At 38.9% G+C, this 19,397-nt stretch overlaps 2 protein-coding genes and 1 non-coding gene across 5 annotated transcripts in view; 1 reads left to right on the plus strand and 2 right to left on the minus strand.

Annotated features, from left to right (window-relative positions):
- FAIM (Fas apoptotic inhibitory molecule) overlaps window positions 1–19,397 on the minus strand; it is a 173,781-nt gene that overhangs the window by 130,201 nt on the left and 24,183 nt on the right. The gene's annotated exons all lie outside the window — the stretch shown is intronic.
- Window positions 1–19,397, plus strand: part of CEP70 (centrosomal protein 70) — a 242,652-nt gene that overhangs the window by 101,846 nt on the left and 121,409 nt on the right. The gene's annotated exons all lie outside the window — the stretch shown is intronic.
- TRNAC-GCA lies at window positions 16,506–16,577 on the minus strand. Its single transcript has one exon. It is a non-coding gene; the product is annotated as a tRNA-Cys (tRNA).

Genomic DNA, 19,397 nt, shown 5'->3' on the forward strand with positions numbered 1-19,397 from the left:
ACTCAGCCATTAAAAAGAATTCATTTGAATCAGTTCTAATGAGATGGATGAAACTGGAGCCCATTATACAGAGTGAAGTAAGCCAGAAAGATAAAGAACATTACAGCATACTAACACATATATATGGGATTTAGAAAGATGGTAATGATAACCCTATATGCAAAACAGAAAAAGAGACACAGATGTACAGAACAGACTTTTGGACTCTGTGGGAGAAGGTGAGGGTGGGATGTTTCGAGAGAACTGCATCGAAACATGTATATTATCTATGGTGAAACAGATCACCAGCCCAGGTTGGATGCATGAGACAAGTGCTCAGGCCTGGTGCACTGGGAAGACCCAGAGGAATCGGGTGGAGAGGGAGGTGGGAGGGGGGATCGGGATGGGGAATACATGTAACTCCATGGCTGATTCATGTCAATGTATGACAAAACCCACTATAATATTGTAAAGTAATTAGCTTCCAACTAATAAAAATAAATGAAAAAAAAAAGTTTTACAAAAGCAGAGATTTTTCCTGTTACTTTTTAGTTAATATGTGATCCAGTTCTTCCAGCTGCTTCTATAATGAGGCACATATTAATACAGTTTTTACATGGTATCTATGAAAGAGTTCACTTCATAGAGCATAATACTTGAGCAAATGTATCCAAGACAGAAAGCAGATGAACAGGAAACTATTTATGGAATAAACTCCAGACCTAAAATTCAGTGTTTTAGTAAAATGCCAGCTGTTCTTACTGTATTTATTAAAACTTGTAATAATGTGATTTTTCAAGAATATTAGTTCAAATTGAAATGTTTCATGCCACATGGAACTCTTTAATTTATTTGTTGAGGTACCATATATTTAGGGTGCTAGATTGCAGATAACGTTAATATGTGCAATAGGAACTACTGGTTTGAATGTGTAAATGGAGGCTCTTTCTGAGTACTGGCAACATCCAGCAAAACTACTGCTTATTCTCCAAAGTCTATCGGGAACTCTCAGTCCTCAATGACATGGAAAAGAAAACTGAATGCTTGTCCTGAGACTGAGTTTTCTATAGGAATTTTATTAAAAATTGTTGAATTTTGTTGTCTTCCTTAATGTTCTCAGTCAAATAAATGGGTGAGCTGGTTTTGGTTGCTCTTGGGATGTGTGGACCTCTTCTTTATGGGCAGCACAGGCCTTTGAACTTTGGCGCTGGGAACATCAGAAATGGTCAAGTCAGTAGACAAAGCAGCCTCAGGAGTAAGCTGAGGATCATAGTCTCTTCGGTGACTTCTCTCCTTGTTTCCCAGCCCATCAGGCAATATGGGAGGCCTTTTGGACTTTGGGAGCCTGAGAGTTGAGGGTGTCCTCACTGAGGTCTCATGCCTTTGGCAAGGATCCTGAGGTCTGCAAAAATGTCCTTTCAGTTAAACTTGGTACCCAAGGCCAGGCTAGTCACTCTACAGCTCTCTTCCATTAGGCAGATGCTCAGAGATTCTTGGAAAGAACTCAGCTGATGGTAGGGGTGGAGCTCTGAACTGACTGACCATTTAGTTCAGTTCTTGATGAACAGGGACTGTTCTAGAGTCAATGAGAGTGCCAGGAATAGGACTGAAGAAGGACAGGTTTGTTTGGGGAGTCTCTGTCCGATAGCAGTCCACCATTAAATACACCAGGATATGGGTCAGGGGTTTAGAAAGTGGTGAGCATTGCCATGCAGAAGTGGGTACCACTGTTTCCAAAGACGTCTCAGCCCGTGGGTTCCTTGGTAAACATATGCTTAATCAGTGAATGTCTTCATGAGTGAGAAAGGGAAATGAACCTGCCCAGACAGTGCTGGACCTGAGGCTGGCATGGCTCTCGACTGTCCTGCCTGCTGCCATTGACCGCCATAGGTAGCAGTGGTAGCACTCCGTAGCTGCTAAGCACTCTGAGAAGGTGCTCCATACACACTTGCTGACTTGCATGTCTGATTCTCAGGGGCTTCTCCTGAGTCAGAATGATGAACGATAGCCAATGCCCACAGTGGGCTAGGGGTCTGGGCTGCAGGAACAATTCCCTGCCTGGGGGCTGGTTACTCAGTGCCTTGGCTCCCTGCCTTTGGTTCTTTCCCCAAACAAGGTCTTGGAAACCCTATTATACATTTCCATACTTGAGGACAGCATCTGTGTCCACCCAGGTCTGGGATGACAAAGGATGACTTTTAAGTTGTTCCCTGAGTATTCTCCTCATGTCTATAGTCAGACCCTGAGCTACAGAGGCTAGTATTTGCAATCCAGCTCTGCCTCTCTGACCTTGGAATAAGGTGTTTACTTTCTTTCTCAGGGTCTGAGCTTCCCGTTTGTAGTGTGGGATTGGTAATAACTGCTGTACTTGATTCTGTGGAACAGGCTAGTTTAAGACTGAGTGGAAATATGTGCTGAGTCCCGACTCTGAGGCAACCTCATTTATTTCTCTGCTTCCCCCTCCTGAAGGCCACTGAAGGGAGGAATCTCATGGAAGGGTCCAGAGCTCTGTGCCTATCTCCAGTCTTCCAGTGTCTTCTCAGTGCTGCCTTGTCCAGCCTATAGCCCTGACCGTCAGCGCCAGATCTTAGCCTGAAATGCAGGGATCACTTGTCTGTATAGGTGAAAGATTGGTCCACAAGGTGAAGAGCAGAGAGGTACTCTGCCATGTAACCCTGACTGTTGGGGGCAAGCAGCTCTTAGGAGGGAGGGAGCAGGGGCTTCAGTTTCCTGGAGAAGTGGGCCTCTGAGCTGAGTTCTTCAGGGACAGATAGGAGCTAGGTGAAGGGGTAGTGGGAAGGGCATAGTAGGCAGGGAGGTACAGCATATATAAAGCATGACTCATGGGCATTAACAGGATCAACAATTGCGTATTTCTACCTGCTTCTTCCCCTTCCTGCACACCAGAATGCTGCATCTCTTCCCAGGTAGGATCATGTCATCCCAGAGCCTCCTTCTCTTTCAGTATCGGTAGTGGTTTTATTCCCTTTTCCAATGAAGAAAAAACTGTCTGACATCACTTTCTGGGTTATTACTACATAAAAATATATAACTGATGGATTTTTGGAACTCCTGATTCCCCTTCACTTTTAACAAAACCCAGGTTTATTACTCACAAGTCTGGCCTTTCAGATCTTCTCCACCTTCTCTTCTACCATTTTTATTGTGGAAAGTACATAAAACAATAATACATATAAATAATATTAGCATATAGAGCAAACATCCAGGTCACCACAACACAGATCAAGAAACAACACTGACAAAATCTCAGAAAGCTTTCAAGTTTCCCCTTCCTGGTAAAGGCTCTGCCAAGGTAATCGCCGTTATCTTCTTTTATGGCAATCATCAAGATTCTTTCCCTTAGCATTGTGTTTTTAAGATTCAGTCATTTAATTGCATGTATCTCCATTCTTTATCATCACTATATAGTATTCCATGTTATGGATACCCTATAATTTACATACAGGTTGTTTCTAGTTTGAGGCTATTACAAATGATGTTACTGTGATTATTAGAATTTATCTCCGATTTCACATGTGTATGTATTTCTTTGGATGTATATACTTAAGATTAAAATTGGTGGGTCACAGACTTATAGACATCTTTATTTTTACCAAGTAATGCTACAGTGAGTGGTTACAACAATTTATTTTCCCTTGGTACTTAATTCTTATTGCTCCACATTCTCACCAACACCCACTTAACCAACGTTTAAAGAATTTTAGCCATTTGTGTTTATAGTAAGCTAGTTTGCATTTCCCTGACTAGTAATGAGATTAAATTGCTTTTTCATACCTGTTTTTAGCCATTTGGATTTTCTCCTTTGTGAAATGCCTGCTTGTGAAAATCACTCAGTCATGTCTGACTCTTTGCGACCCCATGGACTATACAGTTCATGGGATTCTCCAGGCCAGAATACTGGAGTGGGTAGCCTTTCCCTTCTCCATGGGATCTTACCAACCCAGGGATTGAACCCAGGTCTCCCACATTGCAGGCAAATTCTTTACCATCTGAGCCGCAAGGGAATAAGTCCTTTATCTGTTTACTTAGTTACTTGTCATTTTGGATTTTTGTTTTGAGGAAGGATATTTTTAGTTTTGCTTTTCAATTTTTGTTATGTGAAATTCTGTATGTATTTTGTATACAAGCCTTATGTTTCGTCTAATAACATAAAATCTTAATTGTAATGTCCAGTTTATCATTATTTTCCTTTCTGGTTAATATCCTTTGTATAGTATTTAAGAAATCTTTCCCTATCTCAAGGTCATGAAGATATTCATCTGTATTATCCTCTGAAAGCTTAATTTTTTTCCTAAGCTGTATTGATCTGTAATCTACTTGGAACTGCTTTTTACATATAGTGTGGTGTTTTTCCTAATACCTTTCATTTGGAAATATAATCCTCTTTCCCCACTGTTCTGTATCTCCCTTGGTTAAACTATCTGTCCACATATGCATGAGTCTGCATCTGAACTCTAGAAGATACCCAGTAGATTTCATTTTCCTATTTTTATTTTATTTTACTTAATCATTAAACTCATGCATAGTATTTCATGTGTGCTGGGCACACATCTAAACTATATATATTTAATCCTTTTAACAATCATGTGATAGTTCTTTCCTAATTTACAAGTGACAGAATGCACAGTCACTAAGTAGGAGGCAGTATTCAAATTCAGGGAGTCTGTCTTAAGTGTCCATGCCCTTTACTCACAGTTATCTGTGATGCCTCAGTCTACATTTCAGAATCTACTTCCTGAGATGCCCCAAATATGAAAATTTTAAATGGAGTTGCAGTGACTTAGGTTGAGGTAAACTGACATATTCAGAATGTTGACTCTTACAATCTGTGACAATAGAGTATCTATCCACAGTGCTTTGACTAGAGGTAATATCACATTGGAACTGAGCAGAATGCAAATTCTTGACCCATACCCCAGAACTAAATCAGAAATTTGAGAGTTGGAATCCAGCAACCTGTGGTTTAACAGTTTTAACTAAAGTTTCAGGGCTATCAATAGATATTGATGTTTCTATTTAGCAGACATTAGCATTCTTATTAAGTAACCATTTATAGAAATCATTTTGATTTTGCATATATCATGTGCAAATGATTAGTAGCTTTATTTCTTCTTTTCCATTCCCTTCAGCATTTTATTTCTTTTTCTTGCCCTTCTGCACTGGTTAGGAATTCCAACAAAAGATGAATAGAAGCAGTATTTAACCTTTTGCTGATCTCAAAGGGAAAATCTTCAATAGGTATGGTGCTTACTTTGGAATCTGGATCTTTTATCAGGTTAAAGAAGCATGTTTCAGTTCCCACAGGACTTGTTTCAAAAATCATGAAGAATGCTGAATATTTCAAGTTATTTTTCTACATTTTACGAAAATGATCAAATAATTGTTCTCATTTGGTGAGCTATATCACTGTGTGCAAGATAGTTGCTCAGTTGTGTCCAATTCTTTGAAACCCCAGGAACTGTAGCCCGCCAGGTTCTTCTGTCCATGAGATTTCACAGACACAAATAATGGAGTGAGTTGCCATTTCCTCCTCCAGAGGATTTCCCCAACAGAGATCAAACCCACATCTCCTACTTTTTAGGACTGAACCACTTGAGAAACACTGAGTTATACTGATTGATATTCATATATTTAACCAAATGCTTACATTTCTGGAATGAGCCCAAATTGATTGTGATGTATAATTAAAAATATATATATATTCCTGGATTTTATTTGCTAATAATTCATTTGAGATTTCTGTATCTATTTTCATCCATTGGATTGGTCCATAAATTTTTTTTAAGGTCTGTTTCAGCTTTCGTCATCAAGTTTTCGGTGACCTTACAACACAAGTAAGATTTGCATTATTTCTTAAATGTTTAATAGAACCTTGGTAGTGACCGTATGTCTGATGTTTCTTTGAGGTATGGATTTAGTTTCTTTAATAGCTAGAAGAATATTCAGATTATAAAAATATGTTTTGAAGAGTTGTGATTTTCTAGGTATGTGTCCATTTCACCTACTGTTTCAAACTTATTTTTATAAGATAATCCATATGTTAAGAGTTTGTTAATGTTGCAGGATTGATAGTGATATCCTCTTTTCATTCTTGGTTTTGGTTAGTGCCTTCTCTGTTTTCTCAGTTACTTTCACTAGAAGTTTTTCAATTGTCTTACAAAAATCAGTTTTTGGCTTTTTTTGATCCTCTGTTGTACATCTGTTTTCTACTCTCCTTTTACCCTTATTTCCTTCTTTGTAGTTTATTTAGGTTTGTTTTGCTATTATTCCTCTCTTACATCTTTATAAGAAGGTTGCTTAGCTGATCAGTTTTAGCTTTTATGATAACAATCTTTATCTGCATCCTATAAATTTTGATATGAAGACTTTTCATCACAATTCAATAAAAAATATTTCCAAAATTATCATTTTGGTGTCTTTGTGACCTGCAGGTTACTTTGAAGTATATTTATTTCCAAATACACATGGATTTTATTATTATAATTTTGTTATTTTAGATATGATGGCATTCATAGAACATGAGTTTAAATTCTTTCAAAATGGTGGAACTTATTTTTTATGACACAATATTGTCATATTATGACATGTCAAGTTTCATAAATGTTCAGTGTACACATAAAAAAATTCCTATTTAAGTTATTAGATCAACTGATTTACATATGTTCATTAGAACTATTCTGCTATGAAGTTTATTATTTAAATTTATTTATTTTTATGAATTTTTGCCTAGCATTTATAAAAGTGGTAAATTAAAATATCCTACTATAATTTTAAATTTGCCTATATGGTTTAAGTCGATTTTTATTTTATAGTTTGAAACAATATTATTAATTGCATCCAAATTTAGAGATGATTTATTGTTGTTGTTCAGTCGCTCAGTCATATCTGACTGTTACCCCATGGATTGGAGTATGCCAGGCTTCCCTGTCCTTCACCATCTTCCGGAACTTGCTCAAACTCATGTCCACCAAGTCAGTGATGCCATCAACCATCTCATCCTCTGTTGCCCCCTTCTCCTACCTTCTATCTTTCCAAGCATCAGGGTCTTTTCCAGTGAGTCAACTCTTCATATCAGGTGGCCCAAGTTTTGGAGCGTCAACTTTAGCATCAGTCCTTCCAATGAATATTCAGGACTGATCTCCTTTAGGATGGACTGGTAGGATCTCCTTGCAGTCCAAGGAACTCCCAAGAGTCTTGTCCAACGCCACAGTTCAAAAGCATCAATTCTTCAGCATTCAGCCTTCTTTATGGTCCAGGTCTCACATCCATACATGACTACTGGAAAAACCATAGCTTCGACCATATGGACCTTTGTTGGCAAAGTAATGTCTCTGCTTTTTAATACACTGTCTAAGTTTCTCATAGTTTTTCTTCCAAGAAGCAAGCATCTTCTAATTTCATGGCATCAGTCACTGTCCGCAGTGATTTTTGAGCCCAAGAAAATAAAGTCTTGTCACTGTTTCCATTGTTTTCGCATCAGTTTGCTGTGAAATGATGAGACTGGATGACATGATCTTTGTTTTTTGAATGTTGAGTTTTAAGCCAGCTTTTGCACTCTCCTCTTTCACCTTCATCAAGAGGCTCTTTTGTTCCTCTTCAACTTCTGCCATAAGGGTGGTGTCATCTCCATATCTTGAGGTTATTGATATTTTACCTGGCAATCCTGATTCCAGCTTGTGCTTCCTCCAGACTGTCATTTCGCCTGATGTGCTCTGCATATGAGTTAAATTAACAGGGTGATAATATATAACCTTGACACACTTCTTTTCCAATATTGATCTAGTCTGTTGTTCCATGTCCAGTTCTAACTGTTGCTTCTTGACCTGCATACAGGTTTCTCAGGAGGCAGTTAAGGTGGTCTGGTAATCCCATCTCTTTAAGAATTTTCCAGTTTGTTGTGATCCACACAGTCAAAGGCTTTAGTGTAGTCAATGAAACAGATGTTTTGCTGGAATTCTCTTGTTTTTTCTATGATCCAGCAGATGTTGGCAATTTGGTCTCTGGCTCCTCTGCCTTTTCTAAATCCAGCTTGTATATCTGGAAGTTCTTGACTTACATACTGTTGAAGCCTAACTTGGAGGATTTTGAGCATTATCTTGCTAGCGTGTGAAATGAGTACAATTGTGTGGTAGTTTGAACATTCTTTGGCATTGCCATTCTTTGGGACTGGGATGAAAACTGGCCTTTTCCAGTCCTGTGGCCACTGCTGAATTTTCCAAATTTGCTGGCATATTGAGTGCCGCACTTTCACAGCATCACCTTTTAGGATTTGGAACAGCTCAGTTGGAATTCCATCACCTTCACTAGCTTTGTTCATAGTGATGCTTCCTAAGGCCCATTATATCCCTAGTGAATTGAATCATTTTTAAAAATTACTTTAAAATATTAAACTCTCTGATAATGCATTTTGCCTTAATGTCTGCTTAACTGATACCAATAGAGTTATATTAGCTTTCATTTGGTTAGTTTTTGCATGGTGTGTTCTTTTCTTGCAACCCTTTGGAATTCTTATATTACAAAATTTTCTCCTATAAATAGCATGTAGTTTTGTTTTCTTTGAATCCACTCTGTCAACTTTCACCTTTGAAACATTAATCAATTTACACTTAATGTAGTTTTCATTATAGTAGGGGATAAGTGAACCACCTTACTATGTAATTTTATTTTTTCATTTTCTTTCTTTGTGTTCTTTTTTCAATTATTTTCTTTCCAATTTTAATGAAATACTAAAATAACTTCCCACTAATTTGGAAATTACACACTTTTTATTAATTCTTTTCTTGATTACACTAGATGACCACTTGCATATAGACTTATCCAGGTCTAATGTTTATTGGTACTTGTATTATCTTTCCAGACAACACAAGAACCTAGAACTCTTTAAATCTGTTTAAGTTTCTACCAACCTATATGCTGTTGTATTGGATTTATATCATATATCAGTCTTAAATCCCACAAGAAAGTATTATTTTATACAGCCATTGTTCATTAAATATACAATTAACCCTTGAACAACATGGAGGCTGTGGGGGCCAATATGCCACAAAATTGGAAATCTGAATGTAACTTTAGTCACACCTCCCTATATGTGGTTCTATATCTACAGATTCAGTTAACTGTGGATCATTTAGTATACTTCAGTCCAAGGGCAGAATGGCTTAAATGGTAAAGAATCTGCCTGCAATGCAAGAGACCTGGGTTCAATCCCTGGGTCAGGAAGATCCCCTGGAGAAGGGAATGGTAACCCACTCCAGTATTCTTGCCTGGAGAATTCCATGGACAGAGGAGCCTGGCAGGCTATAGTCCATGGGCTCACCAAGAATTGGACATGATTGAGTGACTAACACTTTCACTTTCCCTATATATGTTTCTGTATCCACAGATTCAGTCAACTGTGGATCATTTAGTATACTTTAGTATGTATTTATTGGGGAAAAGCAAGTTTGTTGTAAGTCCAACCCATTTTGTTCAAGGGTCAACTGTATATTTTTACTATTATCATTGCTATCATTTACCATTATCATGGCTTTTTATCTTTTTTTTTCCTGCATTTTCAAGTTTTCATCTAGGATGGTTTTTCTCTTAGACCAAAGAATACCCTTTCATAATTCTTAAAGTTTCTCTAGTCTTTTATTTTTTTTAAGTTATTTTCTGCTGCACTGGGTCTTCATTGCTTTGCATGGGCTTTCTCTAGTTGTGGTGAGTAGGCACTAGTCTTCCTTGTGGTGTGAGGGCTTCTCATTGTGGTGGCTTCTCCTTTTTGAGGAGCACAGGCTCTAGGCTCTTGGACTTCAGTAGTTGCAGCAAGTGGGTTCAGTAGTTGTGACTAGCAGGCTTTAGGGTGTGGGCCCAGTAGCTGTGGCACATGGGCCTAGTTGCTCTGTGACATGTGAAATCTTCCTGGACCAGGGATCAAGCCCGTGTGCCCTGCACTGGCAGGAGGATGCTTATTCACTGCACTACCAGGAAAGTCCTAAGTTGTTCTCCACTTGATTAATTTGTTCAGCTTTTATTTGCCTGACTAGTAAATGGTACTTTTGCTGGGTACAGAAATTTAGCTTGGTAGTTACTTATTTCAGCACTTTGGAGGAATTTTTCCAATGTTCTCTTATTTCTCTTATCATTTCTGTTAAGAAATTAACTATATTTTAATATGCATTTTTTTCCCAGTAGACACTTTTAAAATTTTTTACATTTTCCTTTGGTTTTTAGCAGTTTTCCTATAATATACCGAGGGCTGGTTTTCTTCCTACTTGGTGTCTGCATATCTTCCTCAGTCTATTGCTTGCTACCTTTTCTCATTTGGAAAATTCTCTTCAAATCTACTTTTTCATAATTCTCTGTCTTTTTAGAATTCTGTTTACACATATTTGACCTTTAACTATATATAGTCTATATTTTAATTACTCTCCTCTATAATCTTTTTGTATTTTTCTCCTATATATTTTCTTCTCACCTATTTCCCAATTTATTATTTTTCTGATTTTGAGTTATTAATTTCATAATTATACTTTTCACTTCTACAGTTTCTATATGGTTCTTTTCAAATTTTTCTCTGCCTTTTTATATTTTTTTGTTCTCTGAAATTTTCAGAGTTGTCTTTCATTTTTCAGAGTTTCCTGATCATTTTGAGCTTTATATCTAATGAATTCTTAATCTACAAATCATATGGGTCTCTTTCTATTGTTGGTTATTTCTGTTGATGCCCATTCATATATTTTGACCAGTTTTTCAGTTATTAGCAAGAGATTTGTCAGCATTACCTTTTCCATTTTTATTCCATCCTCTACTAATTATTTGTCCATTTTCATATGGCTTCTGCCTCATTTCATTGAGGCTTATTTTATTGATTTTGTCACCAAAGTGTGAGGGGGTACCCCTTCTTCCACATCTTGGTCATTGCTCCTTCAAATATCTTTTGCTGTTTTCATTGTTAAAATAATACTCCTAATCATAAATTAATTTGAGCATTAAAAAATATATTTATTTGCTATTTGGATTTCCTATTCTGCAAATAGGCTATTAATATCTTTTATGCATTTTACAATTAGCCTGACTTTTCTTATCAGTTTTTAAGAGCTTTTTATACATATGTTGACTCTTGTCATCTCCATTACAAGTTTCTTCCCCTAGTCTATTGTTTTATATTGGCTTTGCTTATGGTATCCTTTACTATAGAACATTTAGATTTCTAGATAATCAAACTTTGTCTTTTCCTTGATAGCTTTAGAATTTCCTTCCTCATTGAAAATCTCCCTTGCCTAAATGCTATAGCCCTTCAGGATTTAATCTTCCTTTTTCATTTCTCTACAACCTTCCTAGTTGATGTCACTCATTTCCATTGCATTAAATCTCTTCTATATGCTAATGATGCTCATTATATATCTCCATTCCAGATCTCTCCTCTGAGCTGGCTACAGTAATACAAATCCCACTGCCCTTCATCTGTGAGGGGTGTGCTACATCCTAGGAGATACAGCAGCACATGAGCCCTGCCTTCAGAGCTCATTAGAGGATATAAATAGTGTGTGAAGCATGACTGGGAGACTTGTTGATCTATTGCACATTTTGTACTGCTATCAGGGAACGACTACAGTCACAGGATTACGTATCAACAGAAAAATAGGCAAAAGAAATGAAAAGGTAGTTCTTGAGAAAGGACATCTGAATGGCCAATAAACATGTAAGACACCCAATTAGTGATCAGAGAAAATTAAAATGACATACCACTTTTTTTAAAAAATTGGCATAATTCAGAGATCCTGATTATATCAAATTTTGAGGATTTGAGGTAAAAAGCTCTGCTGGTCAAAGTTTATAGTGGCACAACCACCTTTAAGAGCGTTTTGATAAATCGCCAATAAGATCTTTCATTCAGCAATTCTACTTTGTGGCATAACTACAGCAGTACTTCTCAATCCTTGATGTACATACAGATCACCACAGTATCTAGTTAAAACCAGATTCTGATTTGTTAGGCTGGAAAGATCTGAGATTTTGTTTTTTTTTTTTCTTTTTTTCATTTTTTTCTTTTCCTTTTTAAATTGGAGTCTAGTTGCTTTACATTGCTGGGTCAGTTTCTGCTGTACAGCCAGGCAAGTGAATCAGCCATACATATATCCCCACTGTTTTTGGATTTCTTTCCCATTTAGGTCACCATAGAGCATTGAGTAACCCACTCCAGTACTCTTGCCTGGAAAATCTCATGGACAGAGGAGCCTGGTTGGCTGCAGTCCATGGGATCGCAAAGAGTCAGACACGACTGAGTCAGACACGACTGAGCGACTTCACTTTCACTTTTCACTTTCATACATTGGAGAAGGAAATGGCAACCCACTCCAGTGTTCTTGCCTGGAGAATCCCAGGGACGGGGGAGCCTGGTGGGCTGCCCTCTATGGGGTCGCACAGAGTCGGACACGACTGAAGTGACTTAGCAGGAGCAGCAGGGCATTGAGTAGAGAGTTCCATGCACTATACAGTAGGGTCTCATTAGTTATCCATTTTATAAATAGTTGTGTATACATGTGGGTCCCAATCTCCCGGTTCATGAAATTCATAATTTCTGACAAGCTCCTAGGTGATGTCATTCCTGCTGGTCCAGGGACAGTTTAAATAGCTAAGCCCAAGAGAAACTGGCATATCCTCAAGGGACACACACAGAGGCACAAAGATGTTTGTTAGAGCTCTGATGCTATAGTGATCATTTGAAAACTACTGAGGTAAGTGGATGGCAAATTCACATGGTTGAATGCAAGAGTTAAAAGGAACTGAAGTTACATGTACACCCCAGATCTGTCTTAAAATCAGTACTGAATGGGAAAAAAGCAAGTTGCAAGAAGAATCTATAGAATCTAACATTTAACATTTTAAGTAATATTTCTAGGCCTGTACACCTATACAGATAAAGAATACAGACTTGCATGGGAATAGTAATCATCAAGTTCATGATAGAGATTACTTGGGCAAGGGAGAAGTATGGGTATAGCAAGGGCATGTGGCTCTTCAGTTGTATTTTAATGCTTTAATTACTAAACTAGATGATAGATGCACCCAGCAAAATAATACAAGGGCTTTTCATATTACTTTCTATTTTTTGTACATCTAAACTATCCCATTAAACTAAACAAAACAAATAGCTTTATTTGTTAGGATGGAGAAATTGAGGCTCAAGAATTTAAAAATAGAAGATATAAACTGTCTCATAAATAATTTGTATTCTGATTGCATGTTGAAATTAAATTTTGTATACCAGGTAAATAAAATACAGTATTAAAACAAAAGAGAACTTAACCTTTGGTGCTGAAGTTCAAACACAGACTGTACCCCTTCCTCATTAACATGCTGCTTTAAATTTATAAAACTAACCAAAAAACACAAGTTCACCAAGTCAAAGGCAAACTACATTCACAAGGTTTGATCTTCAAAAGACTGAATCAGAGTTCAAAACAAAGTGACTCAAAATAATTGGTTTATTTTGGACATGGCACAAAACATTTTTTGTACCAGACAAAATATGGCCATTAAAAGATGCCCTTTATTCAAGGGAAATGAAAACCACCACACCCACATACTTGAAAGCAAATGCAAAATGAGTTTAATAAGCCTCAGAAGCGTCTCTCTTAGTTCATCTCCTGGTCTTTCAGTGGCAGTGAAGGAAAGTGTGGGGTGGCATGGGAAAAGCAAGAGGATGGTTTTTGTAAAGCTGGTGTGCTGATCTGCCAGTCATAAGGCTTCAAATAAAACAAATGTCAGAGTAGGCAATGCATGAAGCCAGGCAGGCCACCTTCCCTTACTGTTCTCCTCACAGTTTCTCTGTCTTATGTTAGAGCATGGTTGTACCTCTGTTCTGCCACACATCTCTTAGAAATGAGTGAGTGGCAGGGGGAGAGTAGTAAAGCTAATGGGGTTTAGCAAAAACCTGGGCTTAAACCCTGACTGTGCTAGTACAAAACAGTTCACTAAACTTGAGAAAATGTCTCTAGGCCAGTGCTGTTCTGTTGAACTTGGTGTGATCATGGAAATGTTCTGTTTGTCCAGCGTGGTAGCTGCTAGCTTTGTGTGACTGCTGAGGACCTGAAATGTGGTCAGAGTGATAGAGGAATTGAGTGTTTGATTGTATTTCAATTAATTTAACTTGAACAGTTACATGACTAATGGCTACTATATGGGACAGAACAAGTCAAGAAAATGGAGTATTCTCCCTCTCATGGAGGATCCCCATGTGATAATAGACATGAAATAAATACCCTGATAAAAGGCTCTTCTATTAAACTGTCCTGCCTTGAAAGAACTTCAGAGATGAGTAGACTCTGTCAGTCTGCCTGGGTGGGCCTGCTTCATTCACAAAATGCTAACACTGGTGCTACCTCCACACAGGCATTCAACTCTGACTTTTTAAACACTGCCTGACGATGCAACTGATGTCTGGTGTAAAGAAGCTTTGCTTCTTCCTCTTTTTTGGGAGGGCCTCGTGGTGATGAAGCAAAAACAATTACATTTTCAGAAACTTATTCTTAATTAAATCTTTATGTGACACTATTTGACATTTCCTTAAGTTTCTGAAAATTTCTCATTTTCTCCAATTAAGCTAATATCATTGAACAACAACTGCTTTAAACTAGACAATCAATCTGCACAGGTTAAAAACATACAAACAGGACTTCCCTAGTGGTCCAGTGATTAAGAATCACCCGCCAAGGCAGGGGACATGGATTTGATTCCTGGTCCGGGAAGATCCCACATGCCATGGAGCAACAAAGCCCGAGCACCGCAACTACTGAGCCTGATCTCGGAGGGAGAGCAGTGAATGGTCCTGAAGAGAGATCTTAGTTCTCTGCCCAGGAATTAAACCCAAGTAGCCTGAATGAAAACCGAGTCCTACCCACCAGACCACCAGGGACTCGGGGCTAGAAGCAAAGTGACCCTGGTTCTTGCCCCTGTTTGAAAGCAAGAATGTTTCAAGGAGGCAAAAACTGTAAAAACAGGTACAAAGTTTATTATTTAGAGGCACAGCACAATGTATGGGAGAGCACACAGGAAACCAGTTTGCTTATCCAACTCAGAAGCAGGGCAGAGATACACACCCAAGAGAAAGGATATGCGCAGCCTCTCTAATGGGGAGTGCGGTACATCAGACACTAGGCAGAGACACACCTGGAGAGAAATGCGGGTGTCCTGTGTAAGGAGGAGCAACACAGTACCGAAGTGATGTCATTCACTTATTAGGACAGTCCTTCTTGGTCTTTCTTTACTCTTGGCCAATTGTTTCTTTTTTCACATCTGAGTGGTCCATAGTTCCTCCCCAAGGTGTTTGCACAACATTTTGCTAAGATGGATCCCACTGTAGAAGCCTATGGCTGCATATCCACACTGATTATGGAGTGGGATCCCCTCGTTTTTTGACTTCCAAGAAGACTTCCTACACATGTAGAGATTGGGAAGTCTTCCTTGACCTCAGGAGTGGGCACCTTATCTCTTTGCTTTAGCAGAACTCAGCTTCTACCACTAGCTTTGTCCTTGGAGTATCTGGGTGAGAACAAAGGCTCAGTTTTACTCCACTTGACAAGCACCAGGTTTCTGGCCCAGAGACCCACTGTCTCCTGCCTCAAACCCCTGCTCTGTAGTCTGTGCTCCATGAGAGAAGCCACTGCAATGAGAAGCCTGTGCACCGCAATGAAGAGTAGCCCCTGCTCATCACAACTAGAGAAATCCCACACACAGCAATGAAGACACAGTGCGGCCAAAAAATAAAAACAAACTAACAAAAAGTTTAAAGTGAATACATTGGTCAGAAATCCATTAAAATATATATATATATACAAAGGCATCCATTTCAAGAAAGACAAATCAAGCAGCACTGATGTTATTTTATAGTGTTTATTATAGTAAAAGTTGCTCCCATAAAACATTAGTGATTTTCTGTTCCACATCTTATTTTTCATTTGACTTTAAAACATTTTACAGCTCCGCGCCAGACAGGAGCGCTGTGTTCCGGGTGCTGCAATCCCGAGGATCAGGCCTCCCCGACACCTCAGCCCTGGGAAATCGGTGGCATCCACAACAGAAGCAGTCGCAGCCGTCTCAGCTTCTCTCTTGAGTTATTCACCTCGCAACACTGAGAGCCTGTCCCTGCCACAGGGACACCTCTTTCATCCTGCCTCCAAAGCTCGCGGGAACCGACGGGACTGCTGCGGCGACCGAGGGCTGGACTGCGGGCAGCCAGGTGAATGGTGCTCTTGAGCACCTTCTGTGAGTACCACTCACACCTGTCCAGGGACACTTTTCTCCAAAGGATCAGCAAGCATCCAGTTCAATTCCAGATTCATGGGGTTGCTGCAGACCAGATACCACTTATCACACTAAGACAAGAACAGTTGAGGAAAGTGAAAGTGAAGTCGTGTCTGACTCTGCGAACCCATGGACTGTAGCCTACCACGCTCCTCTGTCCATGGAATTTTCCAGGCAAGAGTACTGGAGTGGGTTGCCATTTTCTTCTCCAGGGGATCTTCCCAACCCAGGGATCGAACCTGGGTCTCCCGCATTGCAGGCAGACGCTTTACCATCTGAGCCACCAGGGAAGCAGTTGAGGATCACACACCAAAAGGCACATCGGGTTAAAAAACAAAAGCTGTAAAGTTTGGATCTTATGCTGCATTACAAACAAGAAAAATGGAAAATTGATCATCAAAGATGGAGAAGTCTTGAGGCTACTGTAAGAATAAGACTGAAAACCAGAGGCAGGAGGCTTAAGTCCAAATCCTGAGAACACCAGAGAACTCCTGACTCCAGGGAACATTAATTGATAGGAGCTCATCAAATGCCTCCACACCACCACTGAAACCAAGCACCAACCAAGGGCCAACAAGTTCCAGAGAAAGACATAGCACGAAAATTCTCCAGCAAAACAGGAACATAGCCCCAAGCTTCAATATACAGGCTGCCCAAAGTCACACCAAATCCACTGACATCTCAAAACTCATTACTGGACACTTCACTGCACTCCAGAGAGAAGAAATCCAGCTCCACCCACCAGAACACCGACACAAGGTTCCCTAACCAGGAAACCTTGACAAGCCACCTGTCCAACCCCATCCACAGTGAGGAACCTCCACAATAAAGAGGAACCACAGACTGCCAGAATACAGAAAGGCCACCCCAAACACAGCAATCTAAACAAAATGAAAAGACAGAGAAATACCCAGCACGTAAAGAAACAGGATAAATGCCCACCAAATCAAACAAGAGAGGAAGAGATAGGGAATCTACCTGATAAAGAATTACAAATAATGATAGTGAAAATGATCCAAAATCTTGAAAACAAATTGGAGTTACAGATAAATAGCCTGGAGACAAGGATTGAGAAGGTGCAAGAAATGTTTAACAAGGACCTAGAAGAAATAAAAAAGTCAATATATAATGAATCATGCAATGCTGCTGCTAAGTCACTTCAGTTGTGTCCGACTCTGTGTGACCCCATAGACGGCAGCCCACCAGGCTCCCCCGTCTCTGGGATTCTCCAGGCAAGAACACTGGAGTGGGTTGCCATTTCCTTCTCCAATGCATGAAAGTGAAAAGTGAAAGTGAAGTCGCTCAGTTGTATCCGACTTGTCACGACCCCATGGACCACAGCCTACCAGGCTCCTCCATCTATGGGATTTTCCAGGTAAGTGTACTGGAGTGGGGTGCCATTGCCTTCTCTAGAATCATGCAATAAATGAGATAAAAAACACTCTGGAGGGAACCAACAGTAGAATAACGGAGGCAGAAGATAGGATAAGTGAGGTAGAAGATAGAATGGTAGAAATAAATGAAACAGAGAGGGAAAAAAAAAAAGAATTAAAAAAAATGAGGACAACCTCAGAGACCTCTGGGACAACGTTAAATGTGCCAACATTCGAATCATAGGAGTCCCAGAAGAAGAAGACAAAAAGAAAGACCATGGGAAAATACTTGAGTAGATAATAGTTGAAAACTTCCCTACAATGGGGAAGGAAATAATCACCCAAGTCCAAGAAACCCAGAGAGTCCCAAACAGGATAAACTCAAGGCAAAACACCCCAAGACACATATTAATCAAATTAACAAAGATCAAACACAAAGAACAAATATTAAAAGCAGCAAGGGAGAAACAACAAATAACACACAAGAGGATTCCCATAAGGATAACAGCTGCTCTTTCAATAGAAACTCTTCAGGCCAGACAGGAATGGCAGGACATACTTAAAGTGATGAAAGAAAATAACCTACAGCCCAGATTACTGTACCCAGCAAGGATCTCTTCAAATATGAAGGAGAAATCAAAAGCTTTACAGACAAGCAATAGCTGAGAGAAGATCAGCACCACCAAACCAGCTCTCCAACAAATACTAAAGAATCTTCTCTAGACAGGAAACACAGAAAGTGTGTATAAACTCGAACCCAAAACAATAAAGTAAATGGCAATGGGATCATACTTATCAATAATTACCTTAAATGTAAATGGGTTGAATGCCCCAAATAAAAGACAAAGACTAGCTGAATGGATACAAAAATAAGACCCCTAGATATGTTGTCTACAAGAGACCCACCTCGAAACAAGGGACACATACAGATTGAAAGTGAAGGGCTGGAAAAAGATATTCCATGCAAATAGAGACCAAAAGAAACCAGGAGTAGCAATACTCATACCAGATAAAATAGACTTTAAAACAAAGGCTGTGAAAAGAGACAAAGAAGGATACTACATAATGATCAAAGGATCAATCCAAGAAGAACATATAACAATTATAAATATATATGCACCCAACATAGGAGCACTGCAATATGTAAGACAAGTGCTAACAAGTATGAAAGGGGAAATTAACAATAATACAATAATAGTGAGAGACTTTAATACCCCACTCACACCTATGGATAGATCAACTAAACAGAAAGTTAACAAGGAAACACAAACATTAAATGATACAATAGATCAGTTAGACCTAATTGATATCTATAGGACATTTCACCCCAAAACAATGATTTCACCTTCTTCTCAAGGGCACATGGAATCTTCTACAGGATAGATCACATCCTGGGCCATAAATCTAGCCTTGATAAATTAAAAAAAAATTGAAATCATTCCAAGCATCCTTTCTGATCACAATGCAGTAAGATTAGATGCAATTACAGGAGAAAAACTATTAAAAATTCCAACATATGGAGGCTGAACAACACGCTGCTGAATAACTAACAAATCACAGAAGAAATCAAAAAATCAAAATATGCATAGAAATGAGTGAAAATGAAAACACAAGAACTCAAAATCTATGGGATGCTGTAAAAGCAGTGCTAAGGGGAAGGTTCATAGCAATACAGGCTTACCTCAAGAAACAAGAAAAAAGTCAAATAAATAACCTAACTCTATACCTAAAGCAACT

The sequence above is a fragment of the Cervus canadensis genome, chromosome 7, assembly GCF_019320065.1.
Source record: "Cervus canadensis isolate Bull #8, Minnesota chromosome 7, ASM1932006v1, whole genome shotgun sequence".
Taxonomy (NCBI): Eukaryota; Metazoa; Chordata; class Mammalia; order Artiodactyla; family Cervidae; genus Cervus; species Cervus canadensis.